We start from the raw sequence: 10,334 nt of genomic DNA, 5'->3' as shown, positions 1-10,334 counted from the left end.
TTTTAAAAATTGGAAAACTGAAAATGAAAAGATATATCATGCTCAAGGAAAAGAAGAATTAATATTGTTAAAATATCCATACTATCCAAAGCAATCTACAAATTCAGTATAATTCCTATCAAAATATCAACAGCGTTTTTCACAACACTAGAAGAAATAACCCTAAAATTTGTATGGAATCACAAAAGACCTTGGATAGCCAAAGCAATCTTGAAAAAGAATGAAGCTAGTGGTATCCCAACCCCAGTTTTCAAAATATACTACAAAGCTATAGTAATCAAAACAGTATAATACTGGCACAAAAACTGACACCTAGATGAATGGAACAAAATAAATAGTCCAGAAATAAAGCCCATACTAATGTGGCCAATTAATCTACAACAAAGGAGGCATGAATATACAGTGAGGAAAAGAATGGCGTTGGAGAAACTGGACAACTACATGAAAAAGAACAAAACTGGACCACTTTCTTATACCATATCCAAAATAAACTCAAAATGGATTAAAGACCTCAAGTGTGACCTAAAACCTAAAAGAAAACATAAGCATTAATTTATTGTAATCAGCCTTAGCAACATCTTTAAGGATATATCTCCTGAGGCAAGGAAAACAAAAGCAAAAATAAACTATGGTACTAGACTAAAATAAAAAGCTCATGGACTGCGAAGGAAACCACCAGCAAAGCAAAAAGGCAACCTAGTCAACTGAAGAAGATATCGGCAAATGATAGTTCAATAAGGAATTAATAAACAAAATATATAAAGAATTCATACAACTCAACACCCAAAAAAAATCCAATTTAAAAATGGACATAAGACCTGAGTGGACATTTTTCCAAAGAAGACGTATAGGTGGCCAAGAGACATATGAAAAGATGTTCGGCATCACTCATCATTAGGGAAATGCAAATCAAAACCAAAATTAGATTTCACCTTATACCTGTCAGAATGGCTAAAATCAAGAACAGAAAAAATAACAAGTTTGGTAAGGATGTGGAGCAAAGAACCCTCCTATACTGTGGGTAGAGATGTACATTACTACAGGCACTGTGAAAAATTGTGTGTAGTTTCCTCGGAAAGTTGATAAGATAAATACCATACAATCCAGTAATTCTACTACTGTGTATTTACACAAAGATAATGAAAAATGCTAATTCAAAAAGATATATGCACCCCTATGTTAACTGCAGCATTATTTATAATAGGCAAGATATGGAAGCAACTTAAGTGTCTATCAATAGACAATGGATAAGGAAGTTGGGGTACATATAAACAATGAAGTATTATACAGCCATATAAAAAGAGAGAGAGATCACACCATTTCTGACAATGTGGATGGACCTAAAGGGTATTACACTAAAATAAGTCAGAATGAAAAAGACAAATACCATATGATTTCATTTATACATGGAATTAAAAAAACAAAACAAATGAATAAGCAAAAAAACAAAAAGCAGAATCAGATCTATAGACACAGGGAACAAACTGATGGTTTCCAGAAGGGAGAGAGTGAGAAGATGGGCAAAATGGGTGAAGGGGAGTGGGAGATACAGGATTCCAGTTATGGAATGAGTAAGTCATGGGAATAAGAGACACAGCATGAGAAACATAGTCAATGATATTGAAATAGTATTGCATGGTGACAGATGGTAGCTACATTTCTGGTGAAGACAACATAATATATAAACTTATCGAATCACTGTGTAGTACAGCTGAAACTAATGTAATGTTGTCTGTCAACTATATTCAAATTTTAAAAAAGAAAACAAATCCCCCCCAAAAAAACCCTATAAATTCAATTAGGAAATGATCAAGTATGCATATTTGGCCACTTCTCTCTCTTTCACCCAAATTCCACAGAAGACAACCCTTGGACTTTTTATATATGGCCTTCAGAAGGCTATACAAAGATGGGAACCTAAATATCCTGGGCTGTACTGACTAAAGCAAAGCTTGGCCCCAGAGCCCTTGAGGCTTAGCTGCCATAGCTTCAGCAACATCTCACTTGACAAAAAGAGGGCCTGAGATGATGAGATTTACCCCAGGTGCACCACTTCCTGCCAATGCCTTTCAGGCTCAAAGCTGATTTCTTCCCAGAGTTTGAATCCAAACACCTCATCAGGCCTGGTTTCCCTTAAGTACTCCTAACGGAAGCAATGACTTCCAGGCCCAAAGTATATTTCCTCTTCAGCAGCAAAATGTCCTATTTGGCTTTAGTTTAGCTTTATCCTGGGATGTCCAAACTGGCATTAAAGCTCTGAGATATCCAAACCCAGGACTTTACTGTATGAGCTCAACTACATACTAACAAATTGAATAAGACAAATGAGGCAATGAGGTTACCGGCAATATCACAGAGCCTCCATTGTTAATGGCACCAACTTCAGGAAGAAAACACAAAAAATGGAATCAGAAAATGGAAAGAAAAAAGAGAAAAACATAATCATAATCGTAATCACAATGAAGAATGATAGAAAAACATAAGGGTTCATGCTTACATTTGAGGAATTTATCTGAAACTGAAACATTTAGAAAATTTCAATTTTGGGGACACCTGGGTAGCTCAGTCAGTTAAGCATCTGCCTTTGGCTCAGGTCATGATCCCAGAGTAGTGATATCAAGCCCCACATAAGCCTCCCTGCTCAGCGGGGAACCTGCTTCTCCCTCTCCCTGCTCTCTCTGCTTTGCTCGTACTCTCTCTCGCTATCTCTCTCTCAAATAAATAATTAAAACCTTTAAAAAAAGAAAATTTCAATTTTTTTCAGAATGGCTGTCTTCACTGGGGAAGTGACATGTCAGAGAAGACTGGTTTCTGAGGTACTTCTGAAAATAAAAAGGGAAAGAGCTGATTTGGAAGGTCACATACTGACAGGATACAACATAAATATTACTAATATCAAAATATTTCTAAAAGATTATACCAAAAATTACATACTGTATTATTCCATTCTATCTCCTTGAAATGACAAAATTCTAGAAATGGAGAACAGCTTAGTGATTGCCCAGGGGTTAAGGAGATGGGACCAGAGGAAGTAAGTGTGGCCATACAAGGAAAACACCAAGGATCCTGGTAGTGATGGAAATGTTTTATTTCTTTCCTCTTATTGATGTAAGTATCTTATCTATGATCTAATACTGTAGTTTTGTAAGATGTTTATTGGGGAAAACCAGGTAAAAGGTACATGGATCTCTCTGTGTTATCTTTTACAACTGCATGTAAGTTTACAATTATCTCCAAATAAAAAGATTAATTAAAAAAAAAACAGATGAACATGGGGGAAAAGAGGCAAACGATAAAATAGACTCTTTTTTTTAATTAATGATTTTTTATTATATTATGTTAGTCACCATACAGTACATCCCCGGTTTCCGATGTAAGGCTCAATGATTCTTTAGTTGCGTATAACACCCAGGGCACCATGCAATACGTACCCTCCTTACTACCCATTACCGGTCTATCCCATTCCCCCAACCCCCTCCCCTCTGAGGTCCTCAGTTTGTTTCTCATAGTCCATAGTCTCTCATGTTTCATTCCCCCTTCTGATTACCCCCCTTTCTTTATCCCTTTCTTCCACTACCGATCTTCCTAGTTCTTATGTTCCATAGATGAGAGAAATCATATGATAGTTGTCTTTCTCTGCTTGACTTATTTCACTTAGCATTATCTCCTCCAGTGCCGTCCATGTTGCAGCAAATATTGAGAATTCGTTCTTTCTGATAGCTGAGTAATATTCCATTGTATATATGGACCACAACTTCTTAATCCAGTCATCTGTTGAAGGGCATCTTGGCTCCTTCCACGATTTAGCTATTGTGGACATTGCTGCTATGAACATTGGGGTGCATATGGCCCTTCTCTTCACTACTTCTGTATCTTTGGGGTAAACACCCAGTAGTGCAATGGCTGGATCATAGGGTAGCTCAATTTTTAACTTTTTAAGGGACCTCCACACTGTTTTCCAGAGTGGCTGTACCAATTTGCATTCCCACCAACAATGTAGGAGGGATCCCCTTTCTCCACATCCTCTCCAACAATTGTTGTTTCTTCCCTTGTCTATTTTTGCCATTGTAACTGGCGTAAGGTGGTATCTCAGTGTGGTTTTGATTTGAATTTCCCTGATGGCTAATGATTTTGAACATTTTTTCATGTGTCTGGTAGCCATTTGTATGTCTTCATTGGAAAAGTGTCTGTTCATATCTTCTGCCCATTTTTTGATTTGTTTATTTGTTTCTCGTGTATTGAGTTTGAGAAGTTCTTTGTAGATCTTGGATACCAGTCCTTTATCTGTAGTGTCATTTGCAAATATATTCTCCCATTCCGTGGGCTGCCTCTTAGTTTTTTTGACTGTTTCCTTGGCTGTGCAGAAGCTCTTGATCTTGATGAAGTCCCATAAGTTCATTTTATCTTTTGTTTCTCTTGCCTTTGGGGATGTGTCATGAAAAAGGTTGCTTTGGCCGATGTCATAGAAGTTGCTGCCTATGTTCTCCTCTAGAATTTTGATGGATTCCTGTCTCACATCGAGGTCTATTATCCATTTGGAGTTTATTTTTGTGTATAGTGTGAGAGAGTGGTCAAGTTTCATTCTTTTGCATGTAGCTGTCCAATTTTCCCAGCAACATTTATTAAAGAGACTGTCTTTTACCCACCAGATGTTTTTTCTTGCTTTATCAAGGATTAGTTGCCCAAAGAGCCGAGGGTCCATTTCTGGGTTCTCTGTTCTGTTCCATTGGTCTATGTGTCTGTTTTTGTGCCAGTACCGTGCTGTCTTTGTGATCAGCTTTGCAGTACAGCTTGAAATCCAGCATTGTGATGCCCCCAGCTTTGTTTTCCTTTTCAACAGTTCCTTGGAGATTCGGGGCCTTTTCTGTTTCCATACAAATTTAAGGACTATTTTTTCCAGTTCTTTGAAAAATGTCCTCGGTATTTTGATCGGGATAGCATTGAAAGTGTAGATTGCTCTGGGTAGCATGGACATTTTAACTATGTTAATTCTTCCGATCCATGAGCATGGAATATTTTTCCATCTTTTTATGTCTTCCTCAATGTCTTTCAAGAGTGATTTATAGTTTCTAAAATATAGATCCTTTACATCTCTGGTTAAGTTAATTCCAAGGTAATGTATGGTTTTTGGTGCTGTTGTAAATGGGATGGATTCCCTAATTTCTCTTTCGTCAGTCTCATTATTCGTGTATAGAAATGCAACTGATTTCTGAGTATTGATTTTGTATCCCACCACATTACTGAATTGCTCTATAACTTCTAATAGTTTGGGAGTGGCTTCTTTTGGGTTTTTCATATAGAGTATCATGTCATCTGCGAAAAGAGACATTTTGACTTCTTCTCTTCCAATTTGGATACCTTTTATCCCTTTTTGTTGTCTGATTGCTGTTGCAAGGACTTCTAGTACTATGTTGAATAATAGTGGCGAGAGTGGGCATCCTTGTCGTGTTCCTGATCTTAAGGGAAAGGCTTCCAGCTTTTCCCCATTGAGAACAATATTTGATTTAGGCTTTTCATAGATGGCTTTTATGAGATTGAGAAATGTACCCTCTATTCCTACACTCTGAAGGGTTTTAATCAGGAAAGGATTTTAATTAACGCTTTTTCTGCATCAATTGAGAGGATCATATGGTTCCTGAGTCTTTTCTTGTTGATATGATGTATCACGCTGATCGATTTGCGAATGTTGAACTACGCTTGCATCCCAGGTATGAATCCCACTACGTCATGATGGATAATCCTTTTCATGTACTGTTGGATTCTATTAGCAAGGATCTTGTTGAGGATTTTGGCGTCCATATTCATTAGGGAAATCGGTCTGTAAATCTCCTTTTTGATGGGGTCTTTGCCTGGTTTGGGGATCAAGGTAATATTAGCCTCATAGAATGACTTTGGTAGCTTTCGTTCTGTTTCTATTTTTTGAAATAGCTTTAGGAGAATAGGTATTATTTCTTCTTTGAATGCTTGGTAAAATTCCCCAGGAAAACCGTCCGGGTCTGGAGTTTTGTTATTTGGAAGGTTGTTTATCACTGACTCAATCTCTTCATAATTAATTGGCCTGTTTAAGAAATCAATTTCTTCCTGTTTCAGTCTTGGTAGTTTATAGGTTTCCAGGAAGGCCTCCATCTCTTCCAGATTGCTTAGTTTTTTGGCATATAGCTGTTGATAATAGTTTCTAATAATCCTTCCTATTTCATTGGTGTTGGTCATGACCTCTCCTTTTCATTCATAATTTTAATAATTTGGATCCTTTCTCTTTTCTCTTGGATAAGTCTTGCCAGTGGTCTGTCAATTTTATTGATTCTCTCAAAGAACGAGCTTCTAGTCCTGTTGATCTGCTCTACTGTACTTTTGGTTTCTGCTTGACTGATTTCAGCTCTAATTTTGGTCAACTGCTTCCTCGTGCGTGGATTAGGCCTGTCCCTCTGTTGCTGTTCCAGCTTCTTGAGGTGAGAATATAAAAACTGCAATTTAGATTTTTCTATTCTTTTGAGTGAGGCTTGGATGGCTATGTATTTCTCCCTTAGGACTGCCTTTGCAGTATCCCTTTCGACCCTTGTGTTTTCATTCTCGTTGGTCTCCATAAATTGTTTAAGTTGATTTTTGATTTCCTGGTTTATCGAGTCATTCCTGAGCAGGATGGTTCTTAGTCTCCAAGTGTTTGAGTTTCTTCCAAATTTTTCCTTGTGGTTGAGTTCCAATTTCAGAGTGTTGCGGTCTGAGAATATGCAGGGGATAATTTCAATCTTTTGGTATCGGTTGAGACCTGTTTTGTGTCCCAGAACATGGTCTATTCTTGAGAATGTTCCATGGGCATTAGAATAGAATGAGTATTCTTTGGTTCTGGGGTGTAGTGTTCTATATATATCTATGAGGTCCAACTCGTCAAGTATGGCATTCAAAGCCTTTGATTCTTTGCTTAGTTTTTGCCAGGGTGTTCTGTCTATTTCTGATAGTGGAGTGTTGAGGTCCCCTACTATTAATGTATTTTTATCTATATGTCTCTTTATTCTGGTTAAGAGTTGGCTTGTGTATCTTGCTGCTCCCCTGTTGAGGGCATATATATTCATAATTGTCATATCCACTTGTTGAATACTTCCCTTAAGAATAATATAGTGTCCTTCTGCGTCTCTAACTATAGTCTCTAATTTAAAATCCAATTTATCTGATATTAGAATTGCTACCCCAGCTTTCTTTTGAGGTCCATTTGCATGAAAGATGGTACTCCATCCCCTTACTCTCAGTCTGAATGCATCTTTGGGTTTGAATTGAGTCTCTTGTAGACAGCAAATGGATGGGTCATTTCTTTTTCTCCAATCTGCAACCCTGTGACTTTATGGGAGCATTTAAACCATTTACATTGACACTAAGAACTGAGAGATAGAATTTTAATGATGCCATGTTGCCAGTAAAGTCTTTGTTTGTATCGGTTGTGACTTTCTGTTCTGTATCACTCTTGGGGCCTTTTTACTTTTATAGAACCCCCCTTAATATGTCCTGTAGGGCTGGTTTCATGGTTATGAAATTGCTTAATGACTGGCGATTCTGGAATGTCTTTATTTCTCCACCAATTCTGAATGACAGCCTTGCTGGATAAAGGATCCTTGTCTGCATGTTTTTCTCTGAAAGAGCTTTAAATATGCTCCCCCAACCCTTACTCTCATTGCAGGTCTGTGTAGACAGGTCGGATGTAATTCTGATGCCTTTGCCTTGGTACATGAGAAATTTCTTTGCCCTGGCTGCTTTCAATACTGTATCCTTGGATCTAATATTTGCGAATTGCACTACGATGTGACGTGGCGTAGGTTTGTCCTGGTTGAGCTTGGGAGGGGTCCTCTCTGCCTCTTGGACACGAATGTTTGTTTCCCTCACTAGATTAGGGAAGTTTTCAGCTACAATTTGTTCAAATATCTCTTCTAGACCTCCGTTTTTCTCCACCCCCTCGGGGATGCCAATGATTCTGACATCGGATCGTTTCATTGAGTCAGTAATCTCCCGTAACCTACATTCATGGGCATGGATTTTTTTAAGACCATCTTCTATTTTCATTTTTTCCTCTATTAACCCATCCTCCAATTCACTAACCCTTTCCTCTGCTTCGGTGACCCTTGCCGTCAGAGCCTCTAGTTTTGCCTGCTTTGGCTCATGGAATTTTTAATTTCTGTCAGATTCGCTCTCATTTCTGTCCTTAGGGATTCTATATTCTCAGTAACCTTTTCGTTAATAGTTTTTTCAATTCTGCTCATCATTTTGACCATCATTACTCTGAATTCCGTTTCTGATTCTTTGGTTACATCCTTATCCATTATTTCTGTGGCAAAGGCCACAGACTCACTGTCTTTTCTTTGCTGGGGGGGGGGGGAGGTTTCTCCTTCTTGTCATTCTGATGAGGAGAGGTTGTGGGGTTGTCCAGAGCCCAAATTATTGACTGGGTCCCAGGCCGTGCCCCTTGTTTTATACGGATCTTAGGGATGTGGGCTTCTTCTTTAAAGATTTTATTTATTTATTTATGTGGCAGTCAACCAGCGAGAGAGGGAACAGAAGCAGGGGAGTGGGAGAGGAAGAAGCAGGCTCCCAGCGGTGGAGCCCGATGAGGGACTCCTTTCCGGAACTCTGGGATCACGCCCTAAGCCGGAGACAGGCGCTCAATGACTGCACCACCCAGACGCCTGGGTTGTGGGCTTCTTGATTTTTCAGCCTGCCTTCTGTGTTCTGGGGGAGGGGCCTGCCGCACCGATACTCAGGCAACCCTGTTTGGGTAGAGTCCCCTGCAAGGGGGGATGGGGATGGGCACTCTCTGAGATGGTATTTCCAGGCTTTTGTTCTCTGGTGGCTTTCCCTGGTGGTTTGCTGTGCCTCTTCTGAGAGTCAGAGCAGCAGCGGCCAAATTTTAGCCTCTGTCACAGAACAGAGGGTTTGCGGCCAGTTCTCTACTAATGTTCTGGCCACTTTAACTCTGTTACTGTTGGTGCTGCTCAACCCTGCAGCGTCCCGAAATGTGCGCCCCACACCCGGTGTCCCAGCCCTCACTTCCAGGGCCAGTGCGTCTCTGTCCTTTGTGTTTCTAACGCCGCCAGCTGCCAGCCATGCCTGCGCTTCCGGAGCTCCCGGTCTCAGTCTATTTCCAGTGAGCACACTGTGATTCCAGAGTTCTGCAAGATCCTGGTGGCATGTGCTCCCGGCTCACAGTCTCAGTCTGCTGTTTTGTGGGTGCCATCCACGAGCCCGCCCGCTCCCCCGTGCAGGTGGCTACCGCTTCCCAGCACCCAAATGCGGCTGCTCCCTCCCCCTTCCGTTTATCTTCCGATATCTGCAAGGTTTCATGGCTCCCCGCTTCGTACCTCAATACTCAGTGCTGGAGATGTTCATTTGTAGAGATCCAGGTGCATCTTCCTGCATCTCAGGCTAGTTCCGTGGTTGTTTAGGCTTGTCTGGTACCTATCCAGCTCGACTCGGGGGACCGGCTGGAAAAGTTGTCTCCTACTCCTCCGCCATCTTAACTCCTCCCCGATAAAACAGACTCTTAACTATAGAGAACACACTGATGATTGCTGGAGGGGAGGTGAGCAGGGGGATGGGTTAAATGGGTGAGGACACTTGTGATGAGCACTGGGTGTTGTGTGTAAGTGATAAATCACTAAATTCCACTCCTGAAACTAATTTTACACCATACATTAACTAATTGGAATTTAAATAAAAAGTTGAAAAAAATTGGGGGGGGATTTTTCAGATCATTATACAGGTATAATGAACTGATTGTGGGTCAGGCTGGCCCCATGTAGCAGTAAAAGATTTCTCTCCTCCCGTTTTTCCTTTATGTCATTAGTTCTTTAATAAAAACTTGTTGCACACACACAAAAATAATAACAAAATAAATGAAAAATAAAGATTACACCAAGGAGTTTAGAGATCCATCATCAAGGTGACAAAGACTCAAAAGAAAAGCCAAGTCATTGAGGGAGGAGGTTAAAAAGGAGTCTCCAAGTGCAATATGAAAGCATTTGTGGGTTGAAGACTTCCAGATACATCAGTGGTACTTCCAAAATGGAATAATTAGAGTATCCTTAAGTTAGCACCAGGAGAAGAAAGAAGAACTAAGGCCAACAATTAATGCTACTCAGAAATATTTCCCCAAGTTACTTTCTGCAGGGACTGTTGAACACTGAACAGAGTTGAGTGGGATATTTCTACTCTTGCTGCCTTTCTCAGCTTGGATTACAGACATTCTGGCCAGTTTCTGCCACCTCATACCTGTGTGCTAAAATGACAAAATCTTAGAGAAGAGAGAAGTTGCCTAACACAAGCTACAGAATGTCTAACAGAAGAAGGTGAGA

This window comes from Ursus americanus, chromosome 4 (genome assembly GCF_024610735.1).
Source record: "Ursus americanus isolate L20-20 chromosome 4, mUrsAme1.1.p, whole genome shotgun sequence".
Taxonomy (NCBI): Eukaryota; Metazoa; Chordata; class Mammalia; order Carnivora; family Ursidae; genus Ursus; species Ursus americanus.
The sequence above is the reverse complement of the archived record's forward strand: the minus strand, read 5'-3'. Positions refer to the sequence as shown.